The 14889-nt window shown below is 44.9% G+C and overlaps 1 protein-coding gene across 1 annotated transcript in view; it reads left to right on the top strand.

Moving 5' to 3' along the window:
- slx4ip (SLX4 interacting protein) overlaps positions 1-14889 on the top strand; it is a 54793-nt gene that overhangs the window by 37879 nt on the left and 2025 nt on the right. The window lies entirely within an intron of this gene.

Genomic DNA, 14889 nt, shown 5'->3' with positions numbered 1-14889 from the left:
GCTCTGGCCGTGAGCTGTGGCCCTTCCCTCGCTTTCATGTCTGCCCCATAAGCACTGTCGTCCTCTAGGTTCCCTCTCTCCTCTATTTTCCTGCAATCTGCCCCCCTGTCCATCCACCCGCCCCTGGCCCTGCCCTTTTCCCCGTCCTGTCGAGAACCCTGGGAAACGTTCGGCGAGCCACCCACCTTGGCCGACACATCAAGGCAGGGAGCGGATGCGTCTCTGCCCCCCCCCCCCCCCCCATCTCTCTCGCCATCAGCGCTGCCGGAACTCTTCAATAGGAGCATTCTGCTATTGTTTTTCTTTTTGAGAAGTTTCTCTCCCCCCCCCCCCCTTTTTCAGTCTCCCCTCCTTCATTCTCACTCATCTTCTCTCTTTCTCCCTCCTTCTCGCTCCCTCCCTCTCTTCTTCTCCTTCTCCACTTTGGCTTTAAATGAAAGCAACAATTGTAATAATTTCAGCAAAGCGCTCCAGTCGTCAGTGAAAAGTTCACATTGTGTAACTGATTTTCCAGTTGAGGGAAGCAGGGCTCTCGTGTTTTGCTGCCCCCCCCACCCCCACCCCAGTCTTCCCCTCAGGATGTGGTTCTCTCGGCCTCGTTCGAGCCATAGGGACGGGGTGGCGGAGGCTTGTGGTGGGGTTCTCGCTAGCTCAAAACTCGCCGGCGGTTTGGGAGATAGAGAGAGAGAGAGGGAGAGAGACACCAGACGAGCAGGCTGGAGGTTCTCACATGACAAAACAATTATTTGTTTACCTCGATCGCTCTGCTGTAATTTGTCAGGGGGAGGAGGGGCTTATAGTCTCTCTCTCTCTCTCTCTCTCTCTCTCTTCCTCTCGTACTCACACACACATACACACTCTCTCTGACACGCACATGCATACACGCACACACACACATACACACTTTTTGACTGTAGCCAGGAAAGTTATAAATCCAAATGAAAAAATGTGGTTTTGAGCCGAATGAATCACATCTGATGTAAACTCACAACCCACCCTCCCTCCCTCCCTCGCTCGCTCGCTCACGTTGTGAAAATGATAATAGGGCGCTGGATTTGTTCTCCCTGATGCAGTCATGTATTTGTGACAGCCCGTCCCACCACAGTGCTCACTTCTGACAGTGTGTGCCGGGTCTGGGAGACGCCACATGTTTTCCAGTGAGGGAAGGACTGGACGAGACGAGACGTTCGGCTGAGGGTCCTCTTGTTTTGATTTAGCGTGTGGTCGGAACTAGAGAATCAGAAAGGTTTGCGGCAACTATCTTCCTTCACACCTATGGCAAAGATGTGTGGGTAGAACATCAAAATATTGATGAAACCTCACAAATCACAATTTGTGGGCAGTAAAGTTTTTTTCTTTTTTTTTTTTTTTTTGATGGGGTGGAGTCATAGAGTTCATAGAAAGTCTTTGCACCCTTGGGCAGAGGTGAAAGATTCACACAGTGCTGGGACATGGACAAAACCAAGTAATCATGATGTCATTCATCATCATTTGTGGGCCGTTAACAGAGTTTATTGGGGGGGGGGGGGGGGGGTCTTTGGGTTTGTGGTGACACACCTATGGCCAGGGTGAAGGGTTCATGCTGTGACATGGACAGAACATAGCAAATCATCATCTCATTCATCACAATTTGGGGGTTGTTAAGTGGGGTTTTTAGGGGTGACGCATGGATGGTGCGTGTGTGTGGTGTGAAGGCTCTAGCGTACTATTTGCCACTCACACAGTGGGCTGAGTGAGGAGCCACATCCTGACGTGTGGTTAGTAGACAGAGGTCATCTGTTCGGCTCAGACATTTCAAACTCATGATGCTCGGAGGGGGAAAGGAGCCGGGGTCAGTGCTGTGCTGTGGGGAAAATCACTGGCATTAACGGGCACACACACACTCGGTATTAGGGGAAAACCAAAGCTAATTGCCCGCTAACTCGACTAAACAGTTTATTATTCAGCGCTGATAGTGCAGTCTCTGACGTAAGATGTTTGAACGTTAGTGTAGTCACATAAGGCTGCTACTGCAATGGCGGAAGTGTAGACCTTTCCTGTTTACTGATGCACATGCAAATACATGCACACGCACACACACACACACACACACACACACTTACGCGTACAGTATGCTCTGCTTGACCGTGAAGAGATTAATGTGGGTGACTGAGAAAGAAGGTGTGTGTGTGTGTGTGCGTGTGTGCCTGCGTGTATGTGGCGAGATACTTGTGGTCAGGATGTTTTCATGTTTGTGTGTGTGTGTGTCACTGAGTGAGAGAGGGGGAGTGAGAGAGAGAGAGAAGGAGAGAGAGGAAGGAAGAAAGTATGAGATGTGGCTGTCCTGCTGTGCTGCATAGAGTCAGATCAAAGAGCAGGGCAGATGTGTTTTCACTGCCCCCCCTCCAACCCCTCCACCTCTAACTCTCTCTCAAACACACACACACACCCAGACTGCTCTTGGAGAAGGCCATAGTGTTTATACTCATAACCTCATCCGTTTAAGCCAGCAGGGCTCCCTGTCCCTCAGCTCCTCCTCGCCCCCGTCCTACGCTACGCGGCCCTCCTTTGGCTCCTCCGAGGGACCCGCTCCAGGGTCTGATCTCAGACACTCTAAACCTGACACACCCACAACCTTCCCCCTCTGTGTGTGTACACACACACACACACACACACACACACACAGACAGACAGACAGACAGACAGACAGACAGACAGACAGACAGACAGACAGACAGACAGACAGACAGACAGACAGACAGACAGACAGACAGACAGACACACAGACAGACAGACAGACAGACAGACAGACAGACAGACAGACAGACAGACAGACAGACAGACAGACAGACAGACAGACAGACAGACAGACAGACAGACAGACAGACAGACAGACAGACAGACAGACAGACAGACAGACAGACAGACAGACAGACAGACAGACAGACAGACAGACAGACAGACAGACAGACAGACAGACAGACAGACAGACAGACAGACAGACAGACAGACAGACAGACAGACAGACAGACAGACAGACAGACAGACAGACAGACAGACAGACAGACAGACAGACAGACAGACAGACAGACAGACAGACAGACAGACAGACAGACAGACAGACAGACAGACAGACAGACAGACAGACAGACAGACAGACAGACAGACAGACAGACAGACAGACAGACAGACAGACAGACAGACAGACAGACAGACAGACAGACAGACAGACAGACAGACAGACAGACAGACAGACAGACAGACAGACAGACAGACAGACAGACAGACAGACAGACAGACAGACAGACAGACAGACAGACAGACAGACAGACAGACAGACAGACAGACAGACACACACACACACACACACACACACACACACACACACACACACACACACACACACACACACACACACACACACACACACACACAATGTCTCACCAGTGACCTCTCCATCCCATCATAATAGCTGTTGGTGTTGATCGTCCTTGCCAACACATTCATCCACTACACGTGATCCGTTGTAGTAATGTTTCTCATTACTTTTTTATTTTCATTTCAAACTGCCTTGGGGTTTTTGGCTTTAACAAACAGCCTCCGTATCCAAGACACTTTCAATTTGTTTGCTTGTTTTGCTCTGTACTTTGAAGGAGTTTTTGTTATTCCACACCTTAGCAGTTGTATGGTAACTTGAGGTGGTTTGTTGGTTGCATTCTTTGGGTGTGCCCTTGCAAGTTTTTTATGACACGTTTTTTTGCAAAGAGCAATCCAAGGCAAATAAAACCACCCATCCTTGTCAAAATGAATGGGTCTGGTCGCAACTGCAGAGGTAAGTTTATGGATACATGAGATTCATGCCTTAATTGCTTTTGGTAGTCAGAAGAGGTGTGCTACACTCGAGGTGGGCCCCCCGTCAAAGGTGGTGTCAGCTGGAGGCACCGTTGGCGCTATTGAATTGCTGCAGGGAGGCCTTTTTGCCAATCGTATTAAATGCACCACTGAAAGATGGGAGTGAGCCACAGTCTGGTTGTTGACATAGCGTTTCCACAAAGTTCTGTTTCAATGTGCTCTTGCATGTTTAAGAAAGGGATTGTCTTTGAGATTAGCCTCGAGGGCTTTGCTAAATGACTGGAGGTGGTTGTGTTGGAATGGAGGCGTGGATCTCAGCCAAATGAATTGAGGCAGAGGGGAAGTGTAAGATAAACAAGGATATCAGGTCTCTGCAAATTGATGGTTGATTGCAGTCGGGATTAAAATAAAAGGCTTACTGTGGTCTACACGTGTAACAGTTTGTTTTCAGTGTGTTAGACACCTGTATGATGCATGTTGTTTTTTGTAGTGTGTATAAAACCATGTTGGAAAGAATATAAATGGTTGGAAAAATTATTACGAAGATAAGGCAGAAACTCGGAGAACTCGTCTATTTGTTCTCAGTAGTCAAATGAGTCGCAAGTAGTCGCAGTGCCACAAGTGCCTTAGGAAAACGCTAACCGGCTGTCCGTCTTCTGCCCCAGTCTAACTTGGACTATGAACTTAGAGGCTTGCCTACCTGAGGCCTCTTCCTCTCCAGCTCCCTCGGAATCTGATGTGTCCAGCTTAAGGACTGAACTTCGCTCCATTGAGGTTCTCCTGGACGACGTTCTCATGTCTGTCTTCTCTTATGAGGACTCTCATGCTCCAAAAAAGTCCTGCTGCTTGGCGACTACTATTAGAGGGGTCAAGCTTCCAGCAGCTATCACGTACTGTCTCAATGGTGGCAAGGTTGTTTTCATCTCACTCATGCCAAGGCTCATTTACCTCCACCCCACTGTCTCCATTGTGATTGTCCATACTTGGACATATGATGTTATGGATAGACTGTCTGCTAAATTACACCAGGACCTTGAGCATTTATGTTGTGTAATTGAGGGCTTGTCCACATGGAGACGCTTTTTAGGTTAAACGCAGAGGTTTTGCTTCGTCTTGGCCGAGCGATATAAGCATACAAAGACGCTTAGAACTCACGTTAAGCCGATGGTAGCACACTGAATGCGAATGCGCGATTTAATGCAGGCAAAAGGTTTTATAGCAATATTATACATGTGGCGACAGAATAGCCTAGAACTTGGGTAAGCCTTGCGTTTAGTAGCCTAATTGCGGTGATAGCCAAAACTAATGTGAATCACGGACTATCCTACAACCAAAGAAAGTAAAGGTGATTAGTAGGCCTACCTGCGTTAGCCAAATAAAGGACGGGACTGCACCCTTCACAAACCGTAAAATAAAGTTTATTAGTTTTACAGTTGACTACAGTTGACAGTTCACCATCAGTCCACACAAACAATTCTGGTTTCCTTGCACTAGCCATTTCGTCGTAGCCTATTCTGTCTGTTTGTAAAGCGCAAGTTTTGGTCAATTTCTGTAAAGAAACAGTGCCACCTATGGGCCTGGGGTATGAAGTAACGTGTTGAGTCGTGTTGAGATGGATCCGTTTGGACGCAAATATTCTTGATACGGTTCCAGGGAAGACGGAGGAAAAAAAGATCGGTTTGGTACGTGTGGACTAGGCCTGAGAGTCTCTGAGAAAACGCTGCATTCTGTCTGGCCCCATCCCATCTCCCTCAAGGGGAGTGTTGTAGTCGCCTCTAGGAGAGGGGGTGGTGTGGTAATCTACACGTCAAGTCTCTCTGTAATGATTTTAAATGCTTTATCGGTTCAGCTTTGAATTTCTTGCTGTTAACATTATTTTAGGGTCTACCTCTTTTACTGTAGCAGGGGTCTATCGACCCCCCTCTGCTGTCTCAAGCTCATTAGATGTCCTTGCAGATCTGCTTGCACAGCATTCTAATTCTTAACGACTCTTCCAGCTCCCTCAAACGGGTCACTAACGATATACTGTAGATTTGCCCCAGCTCATAACGGAAACCACTAGGCCAAACCTGTCAGACCACTCCCAGTCTACCTGTATCGACCTTATATTCTCCAATAGAACTGAAAAAATGACTGCCTGTGGTGTCTTCGAGCTTGGCATTCGTGATCACTGCCTTGTTGCTTGCATTAGAAATACAAAGTTACCCAAGACCAGATCTCACATGTTCACAATGAGAAATGTTAAATATTTTAATAGTCAAACCCTTTTATCCGACGTTTTTTTTTATAGTCATTTATATCTTACTTCAGAAATTATGAATGTTGAGCTGGCACTTGATTTCTTTATAAACAATTTTGTCACAGTTATCAATAAGCACGCTCCTTTTAAGACATTACGTATTAAAGACACGGTAACCCCATGGTTTACGCCTGAATTATCAGCCTTCCTGAGGGAAAGAAATAGAGCCCGGTCTCTTGCAAGAAGGTCTGGAGACCTTTAAACAATTACAAAATATTTGCACTTCCTCTGTGAGAAAAGCTAAGTGTAATTATTACACAACCCTAATAGAAAGCTCCTCCTCAAATCCGGCTAAATTCTGGACGCCTTCATTGATATCACCTTAACAATTCTTGCTCCATTGAACTTGTGAGTTTCTGCTTTAATGTCTTTGCAGGATGTCAGAATAGCCTCCCAGAGCTGCTGCCAGAATGTGAACTGCCTCCCACCCTCATAGATCTTTTGCTTGATGATGCTCCAAAGGTTCTCAATTCGGTTGAGGTCAGGGGAAGATGGGGGCCACACCATGAGTTTCTCTCCTTTTATGCCCATAGCAGCCAATGACCCAGAGGTATTCTTTGCAGCATGAGATGGTGCATTGTCATGCATAAAGATGATTTTGCTATGGAAGGCACAGTTCTTTTTGTAACAGGGAAGAAAGTTGTCAGTCAGAAACTCTACATACTTTGCCGAGGTCATTTTCACACCGTCAGGGACCCTTAAGGGGCCTACCAGCTCTCTCCCCATGATTCCGGCCCAAAACATGACTCCGCCACCTCCTTGCTGACGTCTCAGCCTTGTTGGGAGATGGTGGCCACTCATCAACCATCCATTACTCCATCCATCTGGACCATCTAGGGTGGCACGGCACTTATCCATAAACAAAACTGTTTGAAAATTAGTCTTCATGTATTCCTGAGCACACTACAACCATTTCTGCTTGTGAGCATTGTTTAGGGGTGGCCGAATAGTAGGTTTATGCACACTTGCAAACTTCTTGAGGATCCTACACCTTGAGGTTTGCGGGACTCCAGAGGCTTCAAATACCTGTTTGCTGCTTTGCAATGGCATGTTAGCAGCTGCTCTCTTAATCCTATGAATTTGTCTGGCAGAAACCTTCCTTATTATGCCTTTGTCTGCACAAACCCGCCTGTGCTCTGAATCAGCAACAAATTTCTTCACAGTATGATGATCACGCATAAGTTTTCGGGAAATATCTAATGTTTTCATACCTTGTCCAAGGTAATGCACAATTGCCATGCCTTTCAGCAGCAGAGAGATCCTTTTTTTTCCCATATTGCTTGAAACCCGTGGCATGCTTAATAATGTGGAACATCCTTCTTAAGTATTTAATTATCACAGGTGTCCGAGATTGATTTCAATGACCCAAAGAGCCCTGAGGCACAATACCATCCATGAGTTTAATTGAAAAACAAAAAAAATAATGTTTATGACACTTACATCTAATTTGCATAAATATTTGGAACACTGTGTAGATCCTGTCTTTCTTAAGCCAACAGCATTTTTTATCACTGAGCCTATAACTCATATGTTTAACCTCTCCCTCCTACAAGGCAAATTTCCCCACCCTGGAAGATGGCCCATGTAACCCCCCTACAAAAGGAGGCGACAGAAATTACCTACTAGATGTACCGCAGAGCGGTACAAAATATGACCGCCGCCCAGTCCAGCACATGTTTTCCACAAAAATAAGTCACGCTGAAAGGCATATATGATTCTAACTGTCTCACTGAATTGCATTATGCACACTCAATTCTCACTGGTATCTGCTAGACAACAAGTACCAAAACATGATTAGTTCATAGATTTCACATGTAAAATACATTTTATACAACCCCACCCCCATTTTGCCTGTTCATAATTCTGAGAAATTCTTGAATTGTGTGCATGTGTGCGTGTACATGTTTATGTTTTTGTGTGTGTGTGTGGGTGGGTGGGTGGGTGTGTGCGCGTGCATGTGCTTGTGTGTTTGCCTGTTTATGTGCCTGTGTGTGTGCATGTGCATGCATGCGTATATATGTCTACTGTGTGAGTATGTGTCATACGTAGGATTACTGTGAATGTATGTGTGTGCGTGTGTATCTGTTTATGCACATGTGTGCATATGGAATGGGTTTACATGACCCCTGGAGGCAAACATACGCAAAAAATTGGTCATCCTAGGCCCTACGGTTCTCAAGATATTCACAGAAAACTGTGTCTGCCCTACCCTCCTTTCGGGGGTCCAGTCCAGCGGGGGGGCTACAGATCAAAACGAAAAACGATGGTTCCATGCTATCCATGTGGGGTTACATGCCCACCAAGTTTCGTGTACCCCGGTCTTTCGGTGTCCCGGGAATCCTTGTTGGTGTACGGTCACTAAATGTACACATAAATAATTTTATTGTAAGGCCCCCTATGAACGAAAGTCCACAAAACTTGGCATGCCTTCGGAGGGTGTCATAATGATCCTACACTTTCAATTTCGTGCAGTTTTGACCATGTCAGCCAGAGATATTGTGATGAAAACACCTAATGTTTTGCTTTTTAATTTTTAACTAGGTGGCGCTATACATGAAATAAGTGGTAATGGGATAGGTTGACATGCCCCCTTAAGACCAACATATAAAAAAAAGGTGGACCTCCTAGGCCCTACTGTTCTCGAGATATTCACAGAAAACTGTCTCCGGCCACCTACAGGCCAGTTGGTGTATAGTAACATAAATTAATTTATTGTGTGGCCCCCCATGAACGGAATTCCACAAAACTTGGCGTGCATTCAGAGGGTGTCATAATGATCCTACACTTCCAATTTCGAGCAGCTTTGACTATGTTAGGTCACAGATACCTGCGATTACAACACCTCATTTTTACTTTTTTGTGTTTAACTAGGTGGTGCTATACATGAAATGAGTGGTTATGGAATGGGTTGACACGGCCCTTTGAGATCAACATACAAAAAAAATGGTCCTCCTAAACCCTACGGTTCTCGAGATATTCACAGAAAACTGTGTCTGCCCTACCCTCCTTTCGGGGGGTCCAGTCCAGCGGGGGGGCTACAAGTTTCGTGTACCCCGATCTTACAGTGTCCCGGGAATCCTTGACGAAAATTTGGACATGCGAAAAAGAAAAAAAAAAGAAAAAAGAAAAATCTGACTAAACCTATATATACCTAATAATTACCGTCCTATTTCCAAACTTCCCTGTCTTTCAAAAATTCTTGAATCACTGGTTAACAAACAGCTCAAGTCATTTTTTACTAGCTTATTAAGTCTGCATCAATCTGGGTTTAGAGCTAATCATAGTACTATCTCTGCCGCCACACTAGTAACAAACAACATTATAACTGCCCTTGACAATAAAAAGCACTGTGCTGCTCTTTTTATTGACCTGTCAAAGGTGTTTGACACTGTGGGTTATCTAATCCTCCTGGACTAGATGAGAGAGCTTGTAACTGGTTTCAGGACTACTTTTCCCAGCAATCTCAGTGTGTAAGATCCACGAATACCCAGTCTGAATTCTTGCTAATCATTACGGGCGTCCCCCAGGGGTCCGTTTTGGGACGGTCCTTTTTACAATACATCAACGATATTGCCTCCTCCGTAAATGGCTCTCATTTACATCTGTATGATGATACTGTCCAACTTGCTATTATTCATCTCTAACTAGCATTCAATGCTCTACAGGAAGCCTTTTTTAATCTCAAACTCCTCTTGGAACAGTCTCCAGCGCACTTTAAATGTAAGGACTCTGCCATCTTTTAATCAGTTTAAATCCCTTATGTGTTTTATGTTATTATGACCGCCGCGCAGCGAAGCCTTTTTTATGTATGCGCAGGCACACACACAAGCACGCACACACACACACACGCACACACACCCACACACACACACACACTCACACACACACACACACCCACACACATAACATAAACATAACACAAACAATCAAGAATTTCTCAGAATTATGAACAGGCAAGATGGAGGTGGGGTTGTATAAAATAAATTTTACATGTGAAATCTATGAACTAATCATGTTTTGGTACTTGTTGTCTAGCAGATACCAGTGAGAATTGAGTGTGGATAATGCAATTTAGTGAGACAGTTAGAATCATATAGGCCTTTCAGCGTGATTTCTTTTTGTGGAAAAAATGTGCTGGACTGGGCGGCGGTCATATTTTGTACCGCTCTGCGGTACATCTAGTTTTATTGTTTATTTATTGTTATTTTATTGTTTTTTATTGTCTTATTGTGTTTTATATGTCTTTTTATATACATATTCATCTACTTTTATTTTAGTTATTTACCCCCCCCCCCCCCTTATTTTAATCAATTTTTTTTTAAGTCATATCTTATTGTATTTTAGTGTGCATTCCTCTTCCTCTACTTGTAGTATATTTAATTGGTTTGTGACCATGTAATCTCGGCTTCATTGTAAATGAGGGATTCCCTCAATGAACTTTCCGAGAAATTAAATAAAGTACTACTACTAAGATGACGTTTGTCTACCACTTATACACTGTTGGTCCAGCCCAAAATCACTGCCGTCTGTCTAATGATTTTTTTCCTCATTGCTGGAAACACTGTCAGAATCCTTCATTTCAGCTCATTGGCTGTCTGCCTTGTCAATCACGGTATTGTGTAACACATTGGGATAACTCAGAATAACCAAGGGGGTAGTCTAACATGCAGTAGCCTGAAAAGTTGTGGGTTCAGTCAATTCTCAGCGTCCACCGCTGTGCCCTTGAGCAAGGCACTTAACCCCAAGTTGCTCTGTTGCTCAACATCACATCTATGTGACCAAGCTTGATGCCCAACAGGAAACTGGCTTAAACCCACTTCATTTCTTTCCAATCAAGTCAACGGAGTGGCTCTGTCCATTTGATTAACCAATCACAGACCTTTTCTGTTAACTGGAACATTGAGGCCTCTAGTTAAGTCTATGGTTGGTGGCTTTGTGTGTCAGCCAAAGGGTGCTTTCTCATTAAATTTGTATACCCTGACAACTTTAAAAGCTATTCACTATTTATTCTTTTCTGACTCAATTCTTGCGAAAATGTACAAACAGCTAAATATCAGACAGCTAGCTAGCTTTTAACAGTGCCTACCAACTATGCTGCTTTTAGTGTTTACTAAGCAAGTCTCTTCAGTTAACTCACTAGATTAGATGAATCTTTACAGCAGTTTTAAAAACTACATTCAAGTGAAGCAGAGGACATCTTTGGTTAGTGTTGTTTTACCCAGTGACGTGGCAAACATGCATGTGAAGTCCGCTTATCCAGCTCTTCTCTGCTGAAGACACAGCAAGCTATGACAGCCATGGCCTGACATTTATTTTCCCATCAGCATCACAAAAATAGATGGACGTCTTTGGCGATAGAAAATCTCACTTGCCAATCTTTCACCAGTGTAAACTCGAGTAGGCTAATTCATTTATCTCTTTGCTGTCCACTCCCTTATCTCACGTCAAGGCGGGGAAAAAAACTGACCGTTCTCAGGCTCAGTCAGAAAGGATTGTCATCTTTTCCACTCCTTTGAAGTTTCATCCAGTTCTCCAACATAAAAAACAACTCAAAACCTTTATCAAGCTCAATTATTTTATCTCTTGTGTGACTGGGTTCTCTCGTTTAAGTTCTGCCCTTTTTAGTGCTCCAGTGGATGTGCCTGTATGTGCCTTGGTGGGATTTTAGTAGGCCTGTTATTGAGCAGACCCTGGTGCGCGGCAGTGGCAGCACGCAGTGGAAGCGGCATTAGTGTGAGTGCTGTCTTATTTATGGCTCTCTCCAGGCCTCGGTGCCTCGGTGGACGCGTTCCAGCCCCGGGGAGTTTGCATCATTCCTCTCAGATTAGACCTCTCTGGTTCCCACAGACTTTTCACAGCCCTGACTCATGCTGCTCATGTTAATTATTCAGCTTTCAAAATACAACCCCCACTCCACACACACACACACTTACTTACTTACTTACTGGTACCTCTACTGTCTGCGTCTCTCTCTCTCTCACTCCCTTTCTCATTCTTCATTTTAGTAGCTCATTTTTTGTTGTGTTCCAACAAATTCACTATTTTCTCTCTCTCCTCCTGTCTTCCCTCTGAGAGTTGGCAGAGTGGGAAAGAAGCATTTTCATAGAACACTTTCTCAGAGGAAGTTATCGCTGCCTCATTGTTGTCTTTTCTTTCAAGTTTTTTCAAACAGCTTGTGTAATGAATATCAAAGCATGTCCATGCAAATTGCCTTCCACATGTTTGGTGGAACTTCTTTATGTCCATGCCTGTGTGTGTGTGTGTGTGTCTGTGTGTATGGGAATGTGTGTGTGTGTGTGTGTATCTGTATCTGTGTCTGTGTGCATGGGTGTGTGTGTGTGTGTGTTCTCTTGTGCATGGGTGGTGGTGATCTGTGGTTTTGTGAGTCTGGAGATCCCCTCAGAACCCATTTAACCTTTTTCACAGAGAAAACCGGGTCCAAAGCAACAGTCTTTGTGTGTGTGTGTGCGTGTGCGCCTGTGTCTTGTGTCTGATGGAGACACAGAGACATTAGCTGCCCACACTTTGACATAAATTCCTCTTGCACAAAGACAGTCGTCTGTTTCTGCTGGGGTCTGGATGCTTGTCTCCGTGGGCACTCTGGAGGGAAAGAGACAGAAGGAAGGAGGGGGGCAGAGAGGGATAGAGAAAAAAGAGGGAAAGAGTAAATGGGAGGGGAAGAGATAGTAAGATAGAGAGACAGACAGAAAGAGAGGAAGAGAAAAAGAGACTGAGAGTGAGAGAGAAAAGGAGAGAGAGAGACAAGAGAGAGGGAGAGAGTGCTTAGGTCAGGGGTTGGGTCTCTGGAGCTCTGTTTCTCTTCCTCTCCTCTCCCCGACGCGGCACAGAGTAGAGCAGACCTCCTTGTGCATTCCTCCTCGACCGCGCTTCCAGCATCGCTGCCAAAGCCCAGGTTGCACAGCAATCACTCGGCTCGGCTCAGCACAGCACAGCAGCCGCCACGGCCTGCAGTGCCAACGCTCCAAACTCGTGTTTAGTCAAACCCCTGGACAGAGGAGTGAGGGGCGGGGGGCGTTGGGAACTACAGTGAAACGGCATTGTTGCTGTCTCACTGATTTGAAATGAAATCCGGAGTGGAGCAAATAGGCACTTTTTAAGGTGAAAGATATTTTGATATTTTTTTGGCCGATGGCGATTTTCCTTTGTTCTACAGTCAGTTAGACTAAATCACACTTAATGCCTTGTGGACAGTGTCAGGGGTCCAGCCTTTTGTTAACCAAAGCTGTTCTGGTCCTCTGGGTCCATCTAATAGAGATGAGATGATGAGAGTGTGTCCTCTCTGGTGCCTCATAGAGAAGATCTAATAGCAAATAGCTATCTGGAAGTCTGGGTAATGGAAGTTAATTTTGGTATGGGATGGTGGTTAAAGGGGCAGAAGGCTTGTTTTTATGTATAATACTGAACTGCTTCATCATGCGAGGTCTTTGGGGTCAACAGCACACACAAGCGCATGTTCTGTTTGTGTTCAGTCAAGGACGGGTGGCTTGATCAGTGGTCGTCATTGACTGTCAAAAGCACGTGGCAGGTAGAAGGGGTCAGTGAGTCCCTTTGTCTTCTTTTGCATGTTCATGGGGATGGGGGGGTAGCTCCAAGTGGAACGCCAAAAGTGGAACACTCGCTCCGATAAACTCATAGACAAAACGAGCAAGACAAATTAACAAATCGAACCAACTGTTCTGATGCACCTAAAGGTTGTGAGTTTAGTCCAGTTGCTCTGGAGAAGAGCATCTGTGAAATGACAGATAATATAAAAGTATTAAAGTAATGTAATGTTTTTCCTCCCAGTATTATCATGCCTACAATATATTCCTTTATATTTAATTACCTTGATTGTTTACAGGTTTCAATGTATTTATGTATGTAAAGGGTGTCACATATATTGTCATACTTTACTCTGCATAATAAGTTGTGTGATCCTGTCCAATAATGGTACCTATAGCCCTGTGTGTTTTCACATCAGGAATGATTTGCCTTCGCCCACGCACCTCCAGCTACCTTGCCATTTCTCCGGGATGGTAGAGTTCCAACACGTTTCACAATCTGCCTTCTCAGTAAGACGCTTCGGGCCAGTCCCTACCACTGCTATGCTCACGCCTAGGCACATAACTGTTTGACAGACATTATTATTTTAAGAGGCCTTTGAAGTTGCCTGGATGAAAGGCCAGGTTAATCCTTTGTGTTAGCTTTGGTGAAGCTATGTTTGTCTGGAGGCTCTATAGCATAGCCATTTTTTATGTGCTCTTGTATTACAATCAGAGAAATCCGATAAGTTCATAGCTCGGGTCTGTTGCTGGGACCCCTTAGACACACAACAGCACCCTAATAATAGGTTCCAGCGAGTGCTTATAGACACATGCCGCTAGACCCTGACAGTCACAGACACACACACGTGTCTGCGGATCAAATGGTGGGCAGACTTGCCGAGGCATTTGACATCGGTGGGGCTAAAGGTAAAGAAAGCAGTTTGCCAGCCAACGCTCCTATTTTCTAGATTTTGTTTTGTTTTGCTTTGATTATGCCCCAGAGACGGCACAAAACAAAATAGAACCCCATGGGATTGCTCCCATGACAACAGCAAATATCTCCAAATAATACAAAGAGGTTTTTTTTTTATTTGCTTGAACCATGTATCAACATGTCACTTCAGTTGATCTGAATGTGAAGTGTATGTAAGTGGTAGGCTTTGTAAGTGGTGTAGTTGTGACAGAGGTTTGTCATTAGGCAAAATGTTTCCAAAG

The sequence above is a fragment of the Alosa pseudoharengus genome, unplaced genomic scaffold (genome assembly GCF_046254945.1).
Source record: "Alosa pseudoharengus isolate Yale_2024_CS ecotype anadromous, Long Island Sound unplaced genomic scaffold, YU_APseudo_1.1 YU_APseudo_1.1_scf_15, whole genome shotgun sequence".
NCBI lineage: Eukaryota > Metazoa > Chordata > Actinopteri > Clupeiformes > Clupeidae > Alosa > Alosa pseudoharengus.
The sequence above is the reverse complement of the archived record's forward strand: the minus strand, read 5'-3'. Positions and strand labels throughout refer to the sequence as shown.